General features: G+C 30.2%; 12 non-coding genes across 12 annotated transcripts; all 12 read right to left on the bottom strand.

Annotated features, from left to right (window-relative positions):
* Positions 1 to 115: 115 nt before the first annotated feature.
* On the bottom strand, positions 116 to 188 carry TRNAV-UAC (transfer RNA valine (anticodon UAC)). The gene has a single exon. It is a non-coding gene; the product is annotated as a tRNA-Val (tRNA).
* A 1,925-nt stretch (positions 189 to 2,113) lies between these two features.
* TRNAV-UAC (transfer RNA valine (anticodon UAC)) lies at positions 2,114 to 2,186 on the bottom strand. Its single transcript has one exon. It is a non-coding gene; the product is annotated as a tRNA-Val (tRNA).
* Positions 2,187 to 4,114: 1,928 nt separating this feature from the next.
* TRNAV-UAC (transfer RNA valine (anticodon UAC)) lies at positions 4,115 to 4,187 on the bottom strand. The gene has a single exon. It is a non-coding gene; the product is annotated as a tRNA-Val (tRNA).
* Positions 4,188 to 6,113: 1,926 nt separating this feature from the next.
* TRNAV-UAC (transfer RNA valine (anticodon UAC)) lies at positions 6,114 to 6,186 on the bottom strand. The gene has a single exon. It is a non-coding gene; the product is annotated as a tRNA-Val (tRNA).
* Positions 6,187 to 8,111: 1,925 nt separating this feature from the next.
* TRNAV-UAC (transfer RNA valine (anticodon UAC)) lies at positions 8,112 to 8,184 on the bottom strand. The gene has a single exon. It is a non-coding gene; the product is annotated as a tRNA-Val (tRNA).
* Positions 8,185 to 10,110: 1,926 nt separating this feature from the next.
* Positions 10,111 to 10,183, bottom strand: TRNAV-UAC (transfer RNA valine (anticodon UAC)). Its single transcript has one exon. It is a non-coding gene; the product is annotated as a tRNA-Val (tRNA).
* A 1,926-nt stretch (positions 10,184 to 12,109) lies between these two features.
* TRNAV-UAC (transfer RNA valine (anticodon UAC)) lies at positions 12,110 to 12,182 on the bottom strand. The gene has a single exon. It is a non-coding gene; the product is annotated as a tRNA-Val (tRNA).
* A 1,926-nt stretch (positions 12,183 to 14,108) lies between these two features.
* On the bottom strand, positions 14,109 to 14,181 carry TRNAV-UAC (transfer RNA valine (anticodon UAC)). Its single transcript has one exon. It is a non-coding gene; the product is annotated as a tRNA-Val (tRNA).
* Positions 14,182 to 16,107: 1,926 nt separating this feature from the next.
* TRNAV-UAC (transfer RNA valine (anticodon UAC)) lies at positions 16,108 to 16,180 on the bottom strand. Its single transcript has one exon. It is a non-coding gene; the product is annotated as a tRNA-Val (tRNA).
* A 1,925-nt stretch (positions 16,181 to 18,105) lies between these two features.
* Positions 18,106 to 18,178, bottom strand: TRNAV-UAC (transfer RNA valine (anticodon UAC)). The gene has a single exon. It is a non-coding gene; the product is annotated as a tRNA-Val (tRNA).
* Positions 18,179 to 20,103: 1,925 nt separating this feature from the next.
* TRNAV-UAC (transfer RNA valine (anticodon UAC)) lies at positions 20,104 to 20,176 on the bottom strand. The gene has a single exon. It is a non-coding gene; the product is annotated as a tRNA-Val (tRNA).
* A 1,925-nt stretch (positions 20,177 to 22,101) lies between these two features.
* TRNAV-UAC (transfer RNA valine (anticodon UAC)) lies at positions 22,102 to 22,174 on the bottom strand. Its single transcript has one exon. It is a non-coding gene; the product is annotated as a tRNA-Val (tRNA).
* Positions 22,175 to 24,494: the final 2,320 nt, after the last annotated feature.

Raw genomic sequence — 24,494 nt, forward strand, 5'->3', positions numbered from 1 at the left:
AATTGAATTTTGTAAGTGAACAAATGACATGTTTCACATTGAGCAGTAGCAGGTCAGATGTTATAAGAATGATAGTGAAGAAAATTTTCATAAATCATAAATTAGTGCAAAAACATGGTTCCACTGGGGATTGAACCCAGGACCTTCTGCGTGTAAAGCAGATGTGATAACCACTACACTATGAAACCAATATGCGATACAATAACAAACTGTTCAATTTTTTGGTTGTCCTGACAGTCGTAGTGATTTTTGGTAAACTGTTCCGGATTATCGGTGAAACGTCAAAGTGATTGTTCTTTCATTATATATAATTTAAAAAAAAACAGAGCACCATATTTTTGGCAAATTGACCCAATACTTAATAGTGGTACACCTAGCTAAAGAAAGTTATAGCCTGGTTGACCAACCTTGCATAATTAAACATTTAATATTAATCTTTATTAAAAAGCAATGACTGCAATGATAAATAAATGTGTATATCCATTTTAAAGTAAGCATTTTGCAAAGTTTTTTAAGTGATTATTTTTAATTTGAAGAAAACAAATATACAAAATTCTTTATTTCTAACATCTTGACCAATTATTATCTAATGTAAGTACTCTTATCAAGATCACAGTTTACTGGATTTTTTAATAAATATGGGTTCATTTGGGATTGAACTCAGGACTTTCTCTGTGCAAAGCAAATATGCTAACCACTATGTTATGAAACCACAACATAAACTGTTCTCACACTAGAAGATATTTATGGTCATCTTGACAATCAAATGCCCCAAAATCTGAGGTACACACTAAGTGATTTTGTTTAAAAATCCAATTATATGTCGCACAACACTGAATTTTCATATGTCCGCAATTAAGCAGCATGACTTAGTCATGAAAAAATGCAGAAAATATGGTCAGTTTATCGAGAACCTCCAAGTACCACATAGTGCACTAATATAGTAGGCTGAGATTTTTTTTATCTTGGCTGACCGATTCAATAACCGAAGGAGTGTGTTTGTGACCATCAGTTCTCTGGTTTATCAGAAATACACCAAATGGTCATTTAAAAACACTACCCAGTAAAACAGGATGAGCAACCAATTTTTTGCAATTGACTTTAATAATTGTATAGTGGGTACATAGATAAAGATAGTTGTAACATGGTTGACCAAACTTGCATTACCCAACATTTAAAATACAAATTTAGCAAAGAGCATTGTGTGCAATGTTGAATAAACCTGCATATTCCCGTTTTAAATAAAGAATTTTTGAAGCTTTTCAAGTGAATATTTATAATTTGAAAAACTATATACACAAAAATCATTATTTCTAACATTTTGACCAATTATCATCTGCAGGTGTCACACTTATCAAAATCACTTTTCAGTGATTTTTCTTGCCATGTTACCATAAAGTGCCTGTATTACAAATACTACATATAAATAAATGCCCTTTCACAACATAACTTAATCATAATACTCGAAAAAGACTTTAGTAATAATCAATATACTATCTATCCAGAAGTCAAATCTATCAGCATTTTTGCTAAACTTGCACATAGTAATTATGGAAATATTTATTTACATTTAAAGTAAATAATATGGAAGTGAATATTAGCTACATCAAAACATGATTGCAGTTTTTCATGCATTAATCATGCAATACCAAACCTTGGCAGCATTATCAAGTTGCTAGTGAAGTCATGTGAACAGTGAAGTCCTGGAAAGAATAGCTGTGCTTTGGTGAACTGGTGATGGAAATGTTGGTTTAAGTGATTTATTTAACTGTACTCAGTTAAGATGATTTATGGAAAAAGGTAGTTAGATATGATACTACAATTTATTTGTTTACTATAAATGAAATATATGATACATTGCTACCAATTTCTTATAAAACAAGAAGATTATTTGAATCTGCTCCAGATTTTTAATCAGTTGTTTGCTGTAATAAGTTATTTTATAATTAAAAGCTAATAAATATTAAAAATAACATTTATTTCCATATTTAGAGAAGAAATTGAATTTTGTAAGTGAACAAATGACATGTTTCACATTGAGCAGTAGCAGGTCAGATGTTATAAGAATGATAGTGAAGAAAATTTTCATAAATCATAAATTAGTGCAAAAATATGGTTCCACTGGGGATTGAACCCAGGACCTTCTGCGTGTAAAGCAGATGTGATAACCACTACACTATGAAACCAATATGCGATACAATAACAAACTGTTCAATTTTTTGGTTGTCCTGACAGTCGTAGTGATTTTTGGTAAACTGTTCCGGATTATCAGTGAAACGTCAAAGTGATTGTTCTTTCATTATATATAATTTAAAAAAAAACAGAGCACCATATTTTTGGCAAATTGACCCAATACTTAATAGTGGTACACCTAGCTAAAGAAAGTTATAGCCTGGTTGACCAACCTTGCATAATTAAACATTTAATATTAATCTTTATTAAAAAGCAATGACTGCAATGATAAATAAAAGTGTATATCCATTTTAAAGTAAGCATTTTGCAAAGTTTTTTAAGTGATTATTTTTAATTTGAAGAAAACAAATATACAAAATTCTTTATTTCTAACATCTTGACCAATTATTATCTACTGTAAGTACTCTTATCAAGATCACAGTTTACTGGATTTTTTAATAAATATTGGTTCACTTGGGATTGAACTCAGGACTTTCTCCGTGTAAAGCAGATATGCTAACCACTATGTTATGAAACCACAACATAAACTGTTCTCACACTAGAAGATATTTATGGTCATCTTGACAATCAAATGCCCCAAAATCTGAGGTACACACTAAGTGATTTTGTTTAAAAATCCAATTATATGTCGCACAACACTGAATTTTCATATGTCCGCAATTAAGCAGCATGACTTAGTCATGAAAAAATGCAGAAAATATGGTCAGTTTATCGAGAACCTCCAAGTACCACATAGTGCACTAATATAGTAGGCTGAGATTTTTTTTTATCTTGGCTGACCGATTCAATAACCGAAGGAGTGTGTTTGTGACCATCAGTTCTCTGGTTTATCGGAAATACACCAAATGGTCATTTAAAAACACTACCCAGTAAAACAGGATGAGCAACCAATTTTTTGCAATTGACTTTAATAATTGTATAGTGGGTACATAGATAAAGATAGTTGTAACATGGTTGACCAAACTTGCATTACCCAACATTTAAAATACAAATTTAGCAAAGAGCAATGTGTGCAATGTTGAATAAACCTGCATATTCCCATTTTAAATAAAGAATTTTTGAAGCTTTTCAAGTGAATATTTATAATTTGAAAAACTATATACACAAAAATCATTATTTCTAACATTTTGACCAATTATCATCTGCAGGTGTCACACTTATCAAAATCACTTTTCAGTGATTTTTCTTGCCATGTTACCATAAAGTGCCTGTATTACAAATACTACATATAAATAAATGCCCTTTCACAACATAACTTAAGCATAATACTCGAAAAAGACTTTAGTAATAATCAATATACTATCTATCCAGAAGTCAAATCTATCAGCATTTTTGCTAAACTTGCACATAGTAATTATGGAAATATTTATTTACATTTAAAGTAAATAATCTGGAAGTGAATATTATCTACATCAAAACATGATTGCAGTTTATCATGCATTAATCATGCAATACCAAACCTTGGCAGCATTATCAAGTTGCTAGTGAAGTCATGTGAACAGTAGAAAGTCCTGGAAAGAATAGCTGTGCTTTGGTGAACTGGTGATGGAAATGTTGGTTTAAGTGATTTATTTAACTGTACTCAGTTAAGATGATTTATGGAAAAAGGTAGTTAGATATGATACTACAATTTATTTGTTTACTATAAATGAAATATATGATACATTGCTACCAATTTCTTATAAAACAAGAAGATTATTTGAATCTGCTCCAGATTTTTAATTAGTTGTTTGCTGTAATAAGTTATTTTATAATTAAAAGCTAATAGATATTAAAAATAACATTTATTTCTATATTTAGAGAAGAAATTGAATTTTGTAAGTGAACAAATGACATGTTTCACATTGAGCAGTAGCAGGTCAGATGTTATAAGAATGATAGTGAAGAAAATTTTCATAAATCATAAATTAGTGCAAAAATATGGTTCCACTGGGGATTGAACACAGGACCTTCTGCGTGTAAAGCAGAGGTGATAACCACTACACTATGAAACCAATATGCAATACAATAACAAACTGTTCAATTTTTTGGTTGTCCTGACAGTCGTAGTGATTTTTGGTAAACTGTTCCGGATTATCGGTGAAACGTCAAAGTGATTGTTCTTTCATTATATATAATTTTAAAAAAACAGAGCACCATATTTTTGGCAAATTGACCCAATACTTAATAGTGGTACACCTAGCTAAAGAAAGTTATAGCCTGGTTGACCAACCTTGCATAATTAAACATTTAATATTAATCTTTATTAAAAAGCAATGACTGCAATGATAAATAAATGTGTATATCCATTTTAAAGTAAGCATTTTGCAAAGTTTTTTTAAGTGATTATTTTTAATTTGAAGAAAACAAATATACAAAATTCTTTATTTCTAACATCTTGACCAATTATTATCTACTGTAAGTACTCTTATCAAGATCACAGTTTACTGGATTTTTTAATAAATATGGGTTCACTTGGGATTGAACTCAGGACTTTCTCCGTGTAAAGCAGATATGCTAACCACTATGTTATGAAACCACAACATAAACTGTTCTCACACTAGAAGATATTTATGGTCATCTTGACAATCAAATGCCCCAAAATCTGAGGTACACACTAAGTGATTTTGTTTAAAAATCCAATTATATGTCGCACAACACTGAATTTTCATATGTCCGCAATTAAGCAGCATGACTTAGTCATGAAAAAATGCAGAAAATATGGTCAGTTTATCGAGAACCTCCAAGTACCACATAGTGCACTAATATAGTAGGCTGAGATTTTTTTTATCTTGGCTGACCGATTCAATAACCGAAGCAGTGTGTTTGTGACCATCAGTTCTCTGGTTTATCGGAAATACACCAAATGGTCATTTAAAAACACTACCCAGTAAAACAGGATGAGCAACCAATTTTTTTGCAATTGACTTTAATAATTGTATAGTGGGTACATAGATAAAGACAGTTGTAACATGGTTGACCAAACTTGCATTACCCAACATTTAAAATAAAAATTTAGCAAAGAGCAATGTGTGCAATGTTTAATAAACCTGCATATTCCCATTTTAAATAAAGAATTTTTGAAGCTTTTCAAGTGAATATTTATAATTTGAAAAACTATATACACAAAAATCATTATTTCTAACATTTTGACCAATTATCATCTGCAGGTGTCACACTTATCAAAATCACTTTTCAGTGATTTTTCTTGCCATGTTACCATAAAGTGCCTGTATTACAAATACTACATATAAATAAATGCCCTTTCACAACATAACTTAAGCATAATACTCGAAAAAGACTTTAGTAATAATCAATATACTATCTATCCAGAAGTCAAATCTATCAGCATTTTTGCTAAACTTGCACATAGTAATTATGGAAATATTTATTTACATTTAAAGTAAATAATCTGGAAGTGAATATTAGCTACATCAAAACATGATTGCAGTTTATCATGCATTAATCATGCAATACCAAACCTTGGCAGCATTATCAAGTTGCTAGTGAAGTCATGTGAACAGTGAAGTCCTGGAAAGAATAGCTGTGCTTTGGTGAACTGGTGATGGAAATGTTGGTTTAAGTGATTTATTTAACTGTACTCAGTTAAGATGATTTATGGAAAAAGGTAGTTAGATATGATACTACAATTTATTTGTTTACTATAAGTGAAATATATGATACATTGCTACCAATTTCTTATAAAACAAGAAGATTATTTGAATCTGCTCCAGATTTTTAATCAGTTGTTTGCTGTAATAAGTTATTTTATAATTAAAAGCTAATAAATATTAAAAATAACATTTATTTCCATATTTAGAGAAGAAATTGAATTTTGTAAGTGAACAAATGACATGTTTCACATTGAGCAGTAGCAGGTCAGATGTTATAAGAATGATAGTGAAGAAAATTTTCATAAATCATAAATTAGTGCAAAAATATGGTTCCACTGGGGATTGAACCCAGGACCTTCTGCGTGTAAAGCAGATGTGATAACCACTACACTATGAAACCAATATGCGATACAATAACAAACTGTTAAATTTTTTGGTTGTCCTGACAGTCGCAGTGATTTTTGGTAAACTGTTCCGGATTATCGGTGAAACGTCAAAGTGATTGTTCTTTCATTATATATAATTTAAAAAAAACAGAGCACCATATTTTTGGCAAATTGACCCAATACTTAATAGTGGTACACCTAGCTAAAGAAAGTTATAGCCTGGTTGACCAACCTTGCATAATTAAACATTTAATATTAATCTTTATTAAAAAGCAATGACTGCAATGATAAATAAAAGTGTATATCCATTTTAAAGTAAGCATTTTGCAAAGTTTTTTAAGTGATTATTTTTAATTTGAAGAAGACAAATATACAAAATTCTTTATTTCTAACATCTTGACCAATTATTATCTACTGTAAGTACTCTTATCAAGATCACAGTTTACTGGATTTTTTAATAAATATTGGTTCACTTGGGATTGAACTCAGGACTTTCTCCGTGTAAAGCAGATATGCTAACCACTATGTTATGAAACCACAACATAAACTGTTCTCACACTAGAAGATATTTATGGTCATCTTGACAATCAAATGCCCCAAAATCTGAGGTACACACTAAGTGATTTTGTTTAAAAATCCAATTATATGTCGCACAACACTGAATTTTCATATGTCCGCAATTAAGCAGCATGACTTAGTCATGAAAAAATGCAGAAAATATGGTCAGTTTATCGAGAACCTCCAAGTACCACATAGTGCACTAATATAGTAGGCTGAGATTTTTTTTTATCTTGGCTGACCGATTCAATAACCGAAGGAGTGTGTTTGTGACCATCAGTTCTCTGGTTTATCGGAAATACACCAAATGGTCATTTAAAAACACTACCCAGTAAAACAGGATGAGCAACCAATTTTTTGCAATTGACTTTAATAATTGTATAGTGGGTACATAGATAAAGATAGTTGTAACATGGTTGACCAAACTTGCATTACCCAACATTTAAAATACAAATTTAGCAAAGAGCAATGTGTGCAATGTTGAATAAACCTGCATATTCCCATTTTAAATAAAGAATTTTTGAAGCTTTTCAAGTGAATATTTATAATTTGAAAAACTATATACACAAAAATCATTATTTCTAACATTTTGACCAATTATCATCTGCAGGTGTCACACTTATCAAAATCACTTTTCAGTGATTTTTCTTGCCATGTTACCATAAAGTGCCTGTATTACAAATACTACATATAAATAAATGCCCTTTCACAACATAACTTAAGCATAATACTCGAAAAAGACTTTAGTAATAATCAATATACTATCTATCCAGAAGTCAAATCTATCAGCATTTTTGCTAAACTTGCACATAGTAATTATGGAAATATTTATTTACATTTAAAGTAAATAATCTGGAAGTGAATATTATCTACATGAAAACATGATTGCAGTTTATCATGCATTAATCATGCAATACCAAACCTTGGCAGCATTATCAAGTTGCTAGTGAAGTCATGTGAACAGTGAAGTCCTGGAAAGAATAGCTGTGCTTTGGTGAACTGGTGATGGAAATGTTGGTTTAAGTGATTTATTTAACTGTACTCAGTTAAGATGATTTATGGAAAAAGGTAGTTAGATATGATACTACAATTTATTTGTTTACTATAAATGAAATATATGATACATTGCTACCAATTTCTTATAAAACACGAAGATTATTTGAATCTGCTCCAGATTTTTAATTAGTTGTTTGCTGTAATAAGTTATTTTATAATTAAAAGCTAATAGATATTAAAAATAACATTTATTTCTATATTTAGAGAAGAAATTGAATTTTGTAAGTGAACAAATGACATGTTTCACATTGAGCAGTAGCAGGTCAGATGTTATAAGAATGATAGTGAAGAAAATTTTCATAAATCATAAATTAGTGCAAAAATATGGTTCCACTGGGGATTGAACCCAGGACCTTCTGCGTGTAAAGCAGAGGTGATAACCACTACACTATGAAACCAATATGCAATACAATAACAAACTGTTCAATTTTTTGGTTGTCCTGACAGTCGTAGTGATTTTTGGTAAACTGTTCCGGATTATCGGTGAAACGTCAAAGTGATTGTTCTTTCATTATATATAATTTTAAAAAAACAGAGCACCATATTTTTGGCAAATTGACCCAATACTTAATAGTGGTACACCTAGCTAAAGAAAGTTATAGCCTGGTTGACCAACCTTGCATAATTAAACATTTAATATTAATCTTTATTAAAAAGCAATGACTGCAATGATAAATAAATGTGTATATCCATTTTAAAGTAAGCATTTTGCAAAGTTTTTTTAAGTGATTATTTTTAATTTGAAGAAAACAAATATACAAAATTCTTTATTTCTAACATCTTGACCAATTATTATCTACTGTAAGTACTCTTATCAAGATCACAGTTTACTGGATTTTTTAATAAATATGGGTTCACTTGGGATTGAACTCAGGACTTTCTCCGTGTAAAGCAGATATGCTAACCACTATGTTATGAAACCACAACATAAACTGTTCTCACACTAGAAGATATTTATGGTCATCTTGACAATCAAATGCCCCAAAATCTGAGGTACACACTAAGTGATTTTGTTTAAAAATCCAATTATATGTCGCACAACACTGAATTTTCATATGTCCGCAATTAAGCAGCATGACTTAGTCATGAAAAAATGCAGAAAATATGGTCAGTTTATCGAGAACCTCCAAGTACCACATAGTGCACTAATATAGTAGGCTGAGATTTTTTTTATCTTGGCTGACCGATTCAATAACCGAAGGAGTGTGTTTGTGACCATCAGTTCTCTGGTTTATCGGAAATACACCAAATGGTCATTTAAAAACACTACCCAGTAAAACAGGATGAGCAACCAATTTTTTTGCAATTGACTTTAATAATTGTATAGTGGGTACATAGATAAAGACAGTTGTAACATGGTTGACCAAACTTGCATTACCCAACATTTAAAATAAAAATTTAGCAAAGAGCAATGTGTGCAATGTTTAATAAACCTGCATATTCCCATTTTAAATAAAGAATTTTTGAAGCTTTTCAAGTGAATATTTATAATTTGAAAAACTCTATACACAAAAATCATTATTTCTAACATTTTGACCAATTATCATCTGCAGGTGTCACACTTATCAAAATCACTTTTCAGTGATTTTTCTTGCCATGTTACCATAAAGTGCCTGTATTACAAATACTACATATAAATAAATGCCCTTTCACAACATAACTTAAGCATAATACTCGAAAAAGACTTTAGTAATAATCAATATACTATCTATCCAGAAGTCAAATCTATCAGCATTTTTGCTAAACTTGCACATAGTAATTATGGAAATATTTATTTACATTTAAAGTAAATAATCTGGAAGTGAATATTAGCTACATCAAAACATGATTGCAGTTAATCATGCATTAATCATGCAATACCAAACCTTGGCAGCATTATCAAGTTGCTAGTGAAGTCATGTGAACAGTGAAGTCCTGGAAAGAATAGCTGTGCTTTGGTGAACTGGTGATGGAAATGTTGGTTTAAGTGATTTATTTAACTGTACTCAGTTAAGATGATTTATGGAAAAAGGTAGTTAGATATGATACTACAATTTATTTGTTTACTATAAGTGAAATATATGATACATTGCTACCAATTTCTTATAAAACAAGAAGATTATTTGAATCTGCTCCAGATTTTTAATCAGTTGTTTGCTGTAATAAGTTATTTTATAATTAAAAGCTAATAGATATTAAAAATAACATTTATTTCCATATTTAGAGAAGAAATTGAATTTTGTAAGTGAACAAATGACATGTTTCACATTGAGCAGTAGCAGGTCAGATGTTATAAGAATGATAGTGAAGAAAATTTTCATAAATCATAAATTAGTGCAAAAATATGGTTCCATTGGGGATTGAACCCAGGACCTTCTGCATGTAAAGCAGAGGTGATAACCACTACACTATGAAACCAATATGCAATACAATAACAAACTGTTCAATTTTTTGGTTGTCCTGACAGTCGTAGTGATTTTTGGTAAACTGTTCCGGATTATCGGTGAAACGTCAAAGTGATTGTTCTTTCATTATATATAATTTTAAAAAAACAGAGCACCATATTTTTGGCAAATTGACCCAATACTTAATAGTGGTACACCTAGCTAAAGAAAGTTATAGCCTGGTTGACCAACCTTGCATAATTAAACATTTAATATTAATCTTTATTAAAAAGCAATGACTGCAATGATAAATAAATGTGTATATCCATTTTAAAGTAAGCATTTTGCAAAGTTTTTTTAAGTGATTATTTTTAATTTGAAGAAAACAAATATACAAAATTCTTTATTTCTAACATCTTGACCAATTATTATCTACTGTAAGTACTCTTATCAAGATCACAGTTTACTGGATTTTTTAATAAATATGGGTTCACTTGGGATTGAACTCAGGACTTTCTCCGTGTAAAGCAGATATGCTAACCACTATGTTATGAAACCACAACATAAACTGTTCTCACACTAGAAGATATCTATGGTCATCTTGACAATCAAATGCCCCAAAATCTGAGGTACACACTAAGTGATTTTGTTTAAAAATCCAATTATATGTCGCACAACACTGAATTTTCATATGTCCGCAATTAAGCAGCATGACTTAGTCATGAAAAAATGCAGAAAATATGGTCAGTTTATCGAGAACCTCCAAGTACCACATAGTGCACTAATATAGTAGGCTGAGATTTTTTTTATCTTGGCTGACCGATTCAATAACCGAAGGAGTGTGTTTGTGACCATCAGTTCTCTGGTTTATCGGAAATACACCAAATGGTCATTTAAAAACACTACCCAGTAAAACAGGATGAGCAACCAATTTTTTTGCAATTGACTTTAATAATTGTATAGTGGGTACATAGATAAAGACAGTTGTAACATGGTTGACCAAACTTGCATTACCCAACATTTAAAATAAAAATTTAGCAAAGAGCAATGTGTGCAATGTTTAATAAACCTGCATATTCCCATTTTAAATAAAGAATTTTTGAAGCTTTTCAAGTGAATATTTATAATTTGAAAAACTATATACACAAAAATCATTATTTCTAACATTTTGACCAATTATCATCTGCAGGTGTCACACTTATCAAAATCACTTTTCAGTGATTTTTCTTGCCATGTTACCATAAAGTGCCTGTATTACAAATACTACATATAAATAAATGCCCTTTCACAACATAACTTAAGCATAATACTCGAAAAAGACTTTAGTAATAATCAATATACTATCTATCCAGAAGTCAAATCTATCAGCATTTTTGCTAAACTTGCACATAGTAATTATGGAAATATTTATTTACATTTAAAGTAAATAATCTGGAAGTGAATATTAGCTACATCAAAACATGATTGCAGTTTATCATGCATTAATCATGCAATACCAAACCTTGGCAGCATTATCAAGTTGCTAGTGAAGTCATGTGAACAGTGAAGTCCTGGAAAGAATAGCTGTGCTTTGGTGAACTGGTGATGGAAATGTTGGTTTAAGTGATTTATTTAACTGTACTCAGTTAAGATGATTTATGGAAAAAGGTAGTTAGATATGATACTACAATTTATTTGTTTACTATAAGTGAAATATATGATACATTGCTACCAATTTCTTATAAAACAAGAAGATTATTTGAATCTGCTCCAGATTTTTAATCAGTTGTTTGCTGTAATAAGTTATTTTATAATTAAAAGCTAATAGATATTAAAAATAACATTTATTTCCATATTTAGAGAAGAAATTGAATTTTGTAAGTGAACAAATGACATGTTTCACATTGAGCAGTAGCAGGTCAGATGTTATAAGAATGATAGTGAAGAAAATTTTCATAAATCATAAATTAGTGCAAAAATATGGTTCCACTGGGGATTGAACCCAGGACCTTCTGCGTGTAAAGCAGAGGTGATAACCACTACACTATGAAACCAATATGCAATACAATAACAAACTGTTCAATTTTTTGGTTGTCCTGACAGTCGTAGTGATTTTTGGTAAACTGTTCCGGATTATCGGTGAAACGTCAAAGTGATTGTTCTTTCATTATATATAATTTTAAAAAAACAGAGCACCATATTTTTGGCAAATTGACCCAATACTTAATAGTGGTACACCTAGCTAAAGAAAGTTATAGCCTGGTTGACCAACCTTGCATAATTAAACATTTAATATTAATCTTTATTAAAAAGCAATGACTGCAATGATAAATAAATGTGTATATCCATTTTAAAGTAAGCATTTTGCAAAGTTTTTTTAAGTGATTATTTTTAATTTGAAGAAAACAAATATACAAAATTCTTTATTTCTAACATCTTGACCAATTATTATCTACTGTAAGTACTCTTATCAAGATCACAGTTTACTGGATTTTTTAATAAATATGGGTTCACTTGGGATTGAACTCAGGACTTTCTCCGAGTAAAGCAGATATGCTAACCACTATGTTATGAAACCACAACATAAACTGTTTTCACACTAGAAGATATTTATGGTCATCTTGACAATCAAATGCCCCAAAATCTGAGGTACACACTAAGTGATTTTGTTTAAAAATCCAATTATATGTCGCACAACACTGAATTTTCATATGTCCGCAATTAAGCAGCATGACTTAGTCATGAAAAAATGCAGAAAATATGGTCAGTTTATCGAGAACCTCCAAGTACCACATAGTGCACTAATATAGTAGGCTGAGATTTTTTTTATCTTGGCTGACCGATTCAATAACCGAAGGAGTGTGTTTGTGACCATCAGTTCTCTGGTTTATCGGAAATACACCAAATGGTCATTTAAAAACACTACCCAGTAAAACAGGATGAGCAACCAATTTTTTTGCAATTGACTTTAATAATTGTATAGTGGGTACATAGATAAAGACAGTTGTAACATGGTTGACCAAACTTGCATTACCCAACATTTAAAATAAAAATTTAGCAAAGAGCAATGTGTGCAATGTTTAATAAACCTGCATATTCCCATTTTAAATAAAGAATTTTTGAAGCTTTTCAAGTGAATATTTATAATTTGAAAAACTATATACACAAAAATCATTATTTCTAACATTTTGACCAATTATCATCTGCAGGTGTCACACTTATCAAAATCACTTTTCAGTGATTTTTCTTGCCATGTTACCATAAAGTGCCTGTATTACAAATACTACATATAAATAAATGCCCTTTCACAACATAACTTAAGCATAATACTCGAAAAAGACTTTAGTAATAATCAATATACTATCTATCCAGAAGTCAAATCTATCAGCATTTTTGCTAAACTTGCACATAGTAATTATGGAAATATTTATTTACATTTAAAGTAAATAATCTGGAAGTGAATATTAGCTACATCAAAACATGATTGCAGTTTATCATGCATTAATCATGCAATACCAAACCTTGGCAGCATTATCAAGTTGCTAGTGAAGTCATGTGAACAGTGAAGTCCTGGAAAGAATAGCTGTGCTTTGGTGAACTGGTGATGGAAATGTTGGTTTAAGTGATTTATTTAACTGTACTCAGTTAAGATGATTTATGGAAAAAGGTAGTTAGATATGATACTACAATTTATTTGTTTACTATAAGTGAAATATATGATACATTGCTACCAATTTCTTATAAAACAAGAAGATTATTTGAATCTGCTCCAGATTTTTAATCAGTTGTTTGCTGTAATAAGTTATTTTATAATTAAAAGCTAATAGATATTAAAAATAACATTTATTTCCATATTTAGAGAAGAAATTGAATTTTGTAAGTGAACAAATGACATGTTTCACATTGAGCAGTAGCAGGTCAGATGTTATAAGAATGATAGTGAAGAAAATTTTCATAAATCATAAATTAGTGCAAAAATATGGTTCCACTGGGGATTGAACCCAGGACCTTCTGCGTGTAAAGCAGAGGTGATAACCACTACACTATGAAACCAATATGCAATACAATAACAAACTGTTCAATTTTTTGGTTGTCCTGACAGTCGTAGTGATTTTTGGTAAACTGTTCCGGATTATCGGTGAAACGTCAAAGTGATTGTTCTTTCATTATATATAATTTTAAAAAAACAGAGCACCATATTTTTGGCAAATTGACCCAATACTTAATAGTGGTACACCTAGCTAAAGAAAGTTATAGCCTGGTTGACCAACCTTGCATAATTAAACATTTAATATTAATCTTTATTAAAAAGCAATGACTGCAATGATAAATAAATGTGTATATCCATTTTAAAGTAAGCATTTTGCAAAGTTTTTTTAAGTGATTATTTTTAATTTGAAGAAAACAAATATACAAAATTCTTTATTTCTAACATCTTGACCAATTATTATCTACTGTAAGTACTCTTATCAAGATCACAGTTTACTGGATTTTTTAATAAATATGGGTTCACTTGGGATTGAACTCAGGACTTTCTCCGAGTAAAGCAGATATGCTAACCACTATGTTATGAAACCACAACATAAACTGTTTTCACACTAGAAGATATTTATGGTCATCTTGACAATCAAATGCCCCAAAATCTGAGGTACACACTAAGTGATTTTGTTTAAAAATCCAATTATATGTCGCACAACACTGAATTTTCATATGTCCGCAATTAAGCAGCATGACTTAGTCATGAAAAAATGCAGAAAATATGGTCAGTTTATCGAGAACCTCCAAGTACCACATAGTGCACTAATATAGTAGGCTGAGATTTTTTTTATCTTGGCTGACCGATTCAATAACCGAAGGAGTGTGTTTGTGACCATCAGTTCTCTGGTTTATCGGAAATACACCAAATGGTCATTTAAAAACACTACCCAGTAAAACAGGATGAGCAACCAATTTTTTTGCAATTGACTTTAATAATTGTATAGTGGGTACATAGATAAAGACAGTTGTAACATGGTTGACCAAACTTGCATTACCCAACATTTAAAATAAAAATTTAGCAAAGAGCAATGTGTGCAATGTTTAATAAACCTGCATATTCCCATTTTAAATAAAGAATTTTTGAAGCTTTTCAAGTGAATATTTATAATTTGAAAAACTATATACACAAAAATCATTATTTCTAACATTTTGACCAATTATCATCTGCAGGTGTCACACTTATCAAAATCACTTTTCAGTGATTTTTCTTGCCATGTTACCATAAAGTGCCTGTATTACAAATACTACATATAAATAAATGCCCTTTCACAACATAACTTAAGCATAATACTCGAAAAAGACTTTAGTAATAATCAATATACTATCTATCCAGAAGTCAAATCTATCAGCATTTTTGCTAAACTTGCACATAGTAATTATGGAAATATTTATTTACATTTAAAGTAAATAATCTGGAAGTGAATATTAGCTACATCAAAACATGATTGCAGTTTATCATGCATTAATCATGCAATACCAAACCTTGGCAGCATTATCAAGTTGCTAGTGAAGTCATGTGAACAGTGAAGTCCTGGAAAGAATAGCTGTGCTTTGGTGAACTGGTGATGGAAATGTTGGTTTAAGTGATTTATTTAACTGTACTCAGTTAAGATGATTTATGGAAAAAGGTAGTTAGATATGATACTACAATTTATTTGTTTACTATAAGTGAAATATATGATACATTGCTACCAATTTCTTATAAAACAAGAAGATTATTTGAATCTGCTCCAGATTTTTAATCAGTTGTTTGCTGTAATAAGTTATTTTATAATTAAAAGCTAATAGATATTAAAAATAACATTTATTTCCATATTTAGAGAAGAAATTGAATTTTGTAAGTGAACAAATTACATGTTTCACATTGAGCAGTAGCAGGTCAGATGTTATAAGAATGATAGTGAAGAAAATTTTCATAAATCATAAATTAGTGCAAAAATATGGTTCCACTGGGGATTGAACCCAGGACCTTCTGCGTGTAAAGCAGAGGTGATAACCACTACACTATGAAACCAATATGCAATACAATAACAAACTGTTCAATTTTTTGGTTGTCCTGACAGTCGTAGTGATTTTTGGTAAACTGTTCCGGATTATCGGTAAAACGTCAAAGTGATTGTTCTTTCATTATATATAATTTAAAAAAAACAGAGCACCATATTTTTGGAAAATTGACCCAATACTTAATAGTGGTACACCTAGCTAAAGAAAGTTATAGCCTGGTTGACCAACCTTGCATAATTAAACATTTAATATTAATCTTTATTAAAAAGCAATGACTGCAATTATAAATAAATGTGTATATCCATTTTAAAGTAAGCATTTTGCAAAGTTTTTTAAGTGATTATTTTTAATTTGAAGAAAACAAATATACAAAATTCTTTATTTCTAACATCTTGACTAATTATTATCTACTGTAAGTACTCTTATCAAGATCACAGTTACTGGATTTTTTAATAAATATGGGTTCACTTGGGATTGAACTCAGGACTTTCTCCGTGTAAAGCAGATATGCTAACCACTATGTTATGAAACCACAACATAAACTGTTCTCACACTAGAAGATATTTATGGTCATCTTGACAATCAAATGCCCCAAAATCTGAGGTACACACTAAGTGATTTTGTTTAAAAATCCAATTATATGTCGCACAACACTGAATTTTCATATGTCCACAATTAAGCAGCATGACTTAGTCATGAAAAAATGCAGAAAATATGGTCAGTTTATCGAGAACCTCCAAGTACCACATAGTGCACTAATATAGTAGGCTGAGATTTTTTTTTATCTTGGCTGACCGATTCAATAACCGAAGGAGTGTGTTTGTGACCATCAGTTCTCTGGTTTATCGGAAATACACCAAATGGTCATTTAAAAACACTACCCAGTAAAACAGGATGAGCAACCAATTTTTTTGCAATTGACTTTAATAATTGTATAGTGGGTACATAGATAAAGACAGTTGTAACATGGTTGACCAAACTTGCATTACCCAACATTTAAAATGAAAATTTAGCAAAGAGCAATGTGTGCAATGTTTAATAAACCTGCATATTCCCATTTTAAATAAATAATTTTTGAAGCTTTTCAAGTGAATATTTATAATTTGAAAAACTATATACACAAAAATCATTATTTCTAACATTTTGACCAATTATCATCTGCAGGTGTCACACTTATCAAAATCACTTTTCAGTGATTTTTCTTGCCATGTTACCATAAAGTGCCTGTATTACAAATACTACATATAAATAAATGCCCTTTCACAACATAACTTAAGCATAATACTCGAAAAAGACTTTAGTAATAATCAATATACTATCTATCCAGAAGTCAAATCTATCAGCATTTTTGCTAAACTTGCACATAGTAATTATGGAAATATTTATTTACATTTAAAGTAAATAATCTGGAAGTGAATATTAGCTACATCAAAACATGATTGCAGTTTATCATGCATTAATCATGCAATACCAAACCTTGGCAGCATTATCAAGTTGCTAGTCAAGTCATGTGAACAGTGAAGTCCTGGAAAGAATAGCTGTGCTTTGGTGAACTGGTGATGGAAATGTTGGTTTAAGTGATTTATTTAACTGTACTCAGTTAAGATGATTTATGGAAAAAGGTAGTTAGATATGATACTACAATTTATTTGTTTACTATAAGTGAAATATATGATACATTGCTACCAATTTCTTATAAAACAAGAAGATTATTTGAATCTGCTCCAGATTTTTAATCAGTTGTTTGCTGTAATAAGTCATTTTATAATTAAAAGCTAATAAATATTAAAAATAACATTTATTTCCATATTTAGAGAAGAAATTGAATTTTGTAAGTGAACAAATGACATGTTTCACATTGAGCAGTAGCAGGTCAGATGTTATAAGAATGATAGTGAAGAAAATTTTCATAAATCATAAATTAGTGCAAAAATATGGTTCCACTGGGGATTGAACCCAGGACCTTCTGCGTGTAAAGCAGATGTGATAACCACTACACTATGAAACCAATATGCGATACAATAACAAACTGTTCAATTTTTTGGTTGTCCTGACAGTCGTAGTGATTTTTGGTAAACTGTTCCGGATTATCGGTGAAACGTCAAAGTGATTGTTCTTTCATTATATATAATTTAAAAAAAAACAGAGCACCATATTTTTGGCAAATTGACCCAATACTTAATAGTGGTACACCTAGCTAAAGAAAGTTATAGCCTGGTTGACCAACCTTGCATAATTAAACATTTAATATTAATCTTTATTAAAAAGCAATGACTGCAATGATAAATAAATGTGTATATCCATTTTAAAGTAAGCATTTTGCAAAGTTTTTTAAGTGATTATTTTTAATTTGAAGAAGACAAATATACAAAATTCTTTATTTCTAACATCTTGACCAATTATTATCTAATGTAAGTACTCTTATCAAGATCACAGTTTACTGGATTTTTTAATAAATATGGGTTCACTTGGGATTGAACTTAGGACTTTCTCTGTGCAAAGCAGATATGCTAACCACTATGTTATGAAACCACAACATAAACTGTTCTCACACTAGAAGATATTTATTGTCATCTTGACAATCAAATGCCCCAAAATCTGAGGTACACACTAAGTGATTTTGTTTAAAAATCCAATTATATGTCGCACAACACTGAATTTTCATATGTCCGCAATTAAGCAGCATGACTTAGTCATGAAAAAATGCAGAAAATATGGTCAGTTTATCGAGAACCTCCAAGTACCACATAGTGCACTAATATAGTAGGCTGAGATTTTTTTTATCTTGGCTGACCGATTCAATAACCGAAGGAGTGTGTTTGTGACCATCAGTTCTCTGGTTTATCGGAAATACACCAAATGGTCATTTAAAAACACTACCCAGTAAAACAGGATGAGCAACCAATTTTTTGCAATTGACTTTAATAATTGTATAGTGGGTACATAGATAAAGATAGTTGTAACATGGTTGACCAAACTTGCATTACCCAACATTTAAAATACAAATTTAGCAAAGAGCAATGTGTGCAATGTTGAATAAACCTGCATATTCCCATTTTAAATAAAGAATTTTTGAAGCTTTTCAAGTGAATATTTATAATTTGAAAAACTATATACACAAAAATCATTATTTCTAACATTTTGACCAATTATCATCTGCAGGTGTCACACTTATCAAAATCACTTTTCAGTGATTTTTCTTGCCATGTTACCATAAAGTGCCTGTATTACAAATACTACATATAAATAAATGCCCTTTCACAACATAACTTAAGCATAATACTCGAAAAAGACTTTAGTAATAGTCAATATACTATCTATCCAGAAGTCAAATCTATCAGCATTTTTGCTAAACTTGCACATAGTAATTATGGAAATATTTATTTACATTTAAAGTAAATAATCTGGAAGTGAATATTAGCTACATCAAAACATGATTGCAGTTTATCATGCATTAATCATGCAATACCAAACCTTGGTAGCATTATCAAGTTGCTAGTGAAGTCATGTGAACAGTGATGTCCTGGAAAGAATAGCTGTGCATTGATGAACTGGTGATGGAAATGTTGGTTTAAGTGATTTATTTAACTGTACTCAGTTAAGATGATTTATGGAAAAAGGTAGTTAGATATGATACTACAATTTATTTGTTTACTATAAATGAAATATATGATACATTGCTACCAATTTCTTATAAAACAAGAAGATTATTTGAATCTGCTCCAGATTTTTAATCAGTTGTTTGCTGTAATAAGTTATTTTATAATTAAAAGCTAATAGATATTAAAAATAACATTTATTTCCATATTTAGAGAAGAAATTGAATTTTGTAAGTGAACAAATGACATGTTTCACATTGAGCAGTAGCAGGTCAGATGTTATAAGAATGATAGTGAAGAAAATTTTCATAAATCATAAATTAGTGCAAAAATATGGTTCCACTGGGGATTGAACCCAGGACCTTCTGCGTGTAAAGCAGATGTGATAACCACTACACTATGAAACCAATATGCAATACAATAACAAACTGTTAAATTTTTTGGTTGTCCTGACAGTCGTAGTGATTTTTGGTAAACTGTTCCGGATTATCGGTGAAACGTCAAAGTGATTGTTCTTTCATTATATATAATTTAAAAAAAACAGAGCACCATATTTTTGGCAAATTGACCCAATACTTAATAGTGGTACACCTAGCTAAAGAAAGTTATAGCCTGGTTGACCAACCTTGCATAATTAAACATTTAATATTAATCTTTATTAAAAAGCAATGACTGCAATGATAAATAAAAGTGTATATCCATTTTAAAGTAAGCATTTTGCAAAGTTTTTTAAGTGATTATTTTTAATTTGAAGAAAACAAATATACAAAATTCTTTATTTCTAACATCTTGACCAATTATTATCTACTGTAAGTACTCTTATCAAGATCACAGTTTACTGGATTTTTTAATAAATATGGGTTCACTTGGGATTGAACTCAGGACTTTCTCCGTGTAAAGCAGATATGCTAACCACTATGTTATGAAACCACAACATAAACTGTTCTCACACTAGAAGATATTTATGGTCATCTTGACAATCAAATGCCCCAAAATCTGAGGTACACACTAAGTGATTTTGTTTAAAAATCCAATTATATGTCGCACAACACTGAATTTTCATATGTCCGCAATTAAGCAGCATGACTTAGTCATGAAAAAATGCAGAAAATATGGTCAGTTTATCGAGAACCTCCAAGTACCACATAGTGCACTAATATAGTAGGCTGAGATTTTTTTTTATCTTGGCTGACCGATTCAATAACCGAAGGAGTGTGTTTGTGACCATCAGTTCTCTGGTTTATCGGAAATACACCAAATGGTCATTTAAAAACACTACCCAGTAAAACAGGATGAGCAACCAATTTTTTGCAATTGACTTTAATAATTGTATAGTGGGTACATAGATAAAGATAGTTGTAACATGGTTGACCAAACTTGCATTACCCAACATTTAAAATACAAATTTAGCAAAGAGCAATGTGTGCAATGTTGAATAAACCTGCATATTCCCATTTTAAATAAAGAATTTTTGAAGCTTTTCAAGTGAATATTTATAATTTGAAAAACTATATACACAAAAATCATTATTTCTAACATTTTGACCAATTATCATCTGCAGGTGTCACACTTATCAAAATCACTTTTCAGTGATTTTTCTTGCCATGTTACCATAAAGTGCCTGTATTACAAATACTACATATAAATAAATGCCCTTTCACAACATAACTTAAGCATAATACTCGAAAAAGACTTTAGTAATAATCAATATACTATCTATCCAGAAGTCAAATCTATCAGCATTTTTGCTAAACTTGCACATAGTAATTATGGAAATATTTATTTACATTTAAAGTAAATAATCTGGAAGTGAATATTATCTACATCAAAACATGATTGCAGTTTATCATGCATTAATCATGCAATACCAAACCTTGGCAGCATTATCAAGTTGCTAGTGAAGTCATGTGAACAGTGAAGTCCTGGAAAGAATAGCTGTGCTTTGGTGAACTGGTGATGGAAATGTTGGTTTAAGTGATTTATTTAACTGTACTCAGTTAAGATGATTTATGGAAAAAGGTAGTTAGATATGATACTACAATTTATTTGTTTACTATAAATGAAATATATGATACATTGCTACCAATTTCTTATAAAACAAGAAGATTATTTGAATCTGCTCCAGATTTTTAATTAGTTGTTTGCTGTAATAAGTTATTTTATAATTAAAAGCTAATAGATATTAAAAATAACATTTATTTCTATATTTAGAGAAGAAATTGAATTTTGTAAGTGAACAAATGACATGTTTCACATTGAGCAGTAGCAGGTCAGATGTTATAAGAATGATAGTGAAGAAAATTTTCATAAATCATAAATTAGTGCAAAAATATGGTTCCACTGGGGATTGAACCCAGGACCTTCTGCGTGTAAAGCAGAGGTGATAACCACTACACTATGAAACCAATATGCAATACAATAACAAACTGTTCAATTTTTTGGTTGTCCTGACAGTCGTAGTGATTTTTGGTAAACTGTTCCGGATTATCGGTGAAACGTCAAAGTGATTGTTCTTTCATTATATATAATTTTAAAAAAACAGAGCACCATATTTTTGGCAAATTGACCCAATACTTAATAGTGGTACACCTAGCTAAAGAAAGTTATAGCCTGGTTGACCAACCTTGCATAATTAAACATTTAATATTAATCTTTATTAAAAAGCAATGACTGCAATGATAAATAAATGTGTATATCCATTTTAAAGTAAGCATTTTGCAAAGTTTTTTTAAGTGATTATTTTTAATTTGAAGAAAACAAATATACAAAATTCTTTATTTCTAACATCTTGACCAATTATTATCTACTGTAAGTACTCTTATCAAGATCACAGTTTACTGGATTTTTTAATAAATATGGGTTCACTTGGGATTGAACTCAGGACTTTCTCCGTGTAAAGCAGATATGCTAACCACTATGTTATGAAACCACAACATAAACTGTTCTCACACTAGAAGATATTTATGGTCATCTTGACAATCAAATGCCCCAAAATCTGAGGTACACACTAAGTGATTTTGTTTAAAAATCCAATTATATGTCGCACAACACTGAATTTTCATATGTCCGCAATTAAGCAGCATGACTTAGTCATGAAAAAATGCAGAAAATATGGTCAGTTTATCGAGAACCTCCAAGTACCACATAGTGCACTAATATAGTAGGCTGAGATTTTTTTTATCTTGGCTGACCGATTCAATAACCGAAGGAGTGTGTTTGTGACCATCAGTTCTCTGGTTTATCGGAAATACACCAAATGGTCATTTAAAAACACTACCCAGTAAAACAGGATGAGCAACCAATTTTTTGCAATTGACTTTAATAATTGTATAGTGGGTACATAGATAAAGATAGTTGTAACATGGTTGACCAAACTTGCATTACCCAACATTTAAAATACAAATTTAGCAAAGAGCAATGTGTGCAATGTTGAATAAACCTGCATATTCCCATTTTAAATAAAGAATTTTTGAAGCTTTTCAAGTGAATATTTATAATTTGAAAAACTATATACACAAAAATCATTATTTCTAACATTTTGACCAATTATCATCTGCAGGTGTCACACTTATTAAAATCACTTTTCAGTGATGTTTCTTGCCATGTTACCATAAAGTGCCTGTATTACAAATACTACATATAAATAAATGCCCTTTCACAACATAACTTAAGCATAATACTCGAAAAAGACTTTAGTAATAATCAATATACTATCTATCCAGAAGTCAAATCTATCAGCATTTTTGCTAAACTTGCACATAGTAATTATGGAAATATTTATTTACATTTAAAGTAAATAATCTGGAAGTGAATATTAGCTACATCAAAACATGATTGCAGTTTATCATGCATTAATCATGCAATACCAAACCTTGGCAGCATTATCAAGTTGCTAGTGAAGTCATGTGAACAGTGAAGTCCTGGAAAGAATAGCTGTGCTTTGGTGAACTGGTGATGGAAATGTTGGTTTAAGTGATTTATTTAACTGTACTCAGTTAAGATGATTTATGGAAAAAGGTAGTTAGATATGATACTACAATTTATTTGTTTACTATAAATGAAATATATGATACATTGCTACCAATTTCTTATAAAACAAGAAGACTATTTGAATCTGCTCCAGATTTTTAATCACTTGTTTGCTGTAATAAGTTATTTTATAATTAAAAGCTAATAGATATTAAAAATAACATTTATTTCCATATTTAGAGAAGAAATTGAATTTTGTAAGTGAACAAATGACATGTTTCACATTGAGCAGTAGCAGGTCAGATGTTATAAGAATGATAGTGAAGAAAATTTTTATAAATCATAAATTAGTGCAAAAGTATGGTTCCAATTGGGATTGAACCCAGGACTTTCTGCGTGTAAAGCAGATGTGATAACCACTACACTATGAAACCAATATGCAATACAATGACAAACTGTTCAATTTTTTGGTTGTCCTGACAGTCGTAGTGATTTTTGGTAAACTGTTCCGGATTATCGGTGAAACGTCAAAGTGATTGTTCTTTCATTATATATAATTTTAAAAAAACAGAGCACCATATTTTTGGCAAATTGACCCAATACTTAATAGTGGTACACCTAGCTAAAGAAAGTTATAGCCTGGTTGACCAACCTTGCATAATTAAACATTTAATATTAATCTTTATTAAAAAGCAATGACTGCAATGATAAATAAATGTGTATATCCATTTTAAAGTAAGCATTTTGCAAAGTTTT

The sequence above is a fragment of the Pseudophryne corroboree genome, chromosome 11 (genome assembly GCF_028390025.1).
Source record: "Pseudophryne corroboree isolate aPseCor3 chromosome 11, aPseCor3.hap2, whole genome shotgun sequence".
NCBI classification, from domain to species: Eukaryota; Metazoa; Chordata; class Amphibia; order Anura; family Myobatrachidae; genus Pseudophryne; species Pseudophryne corroboree.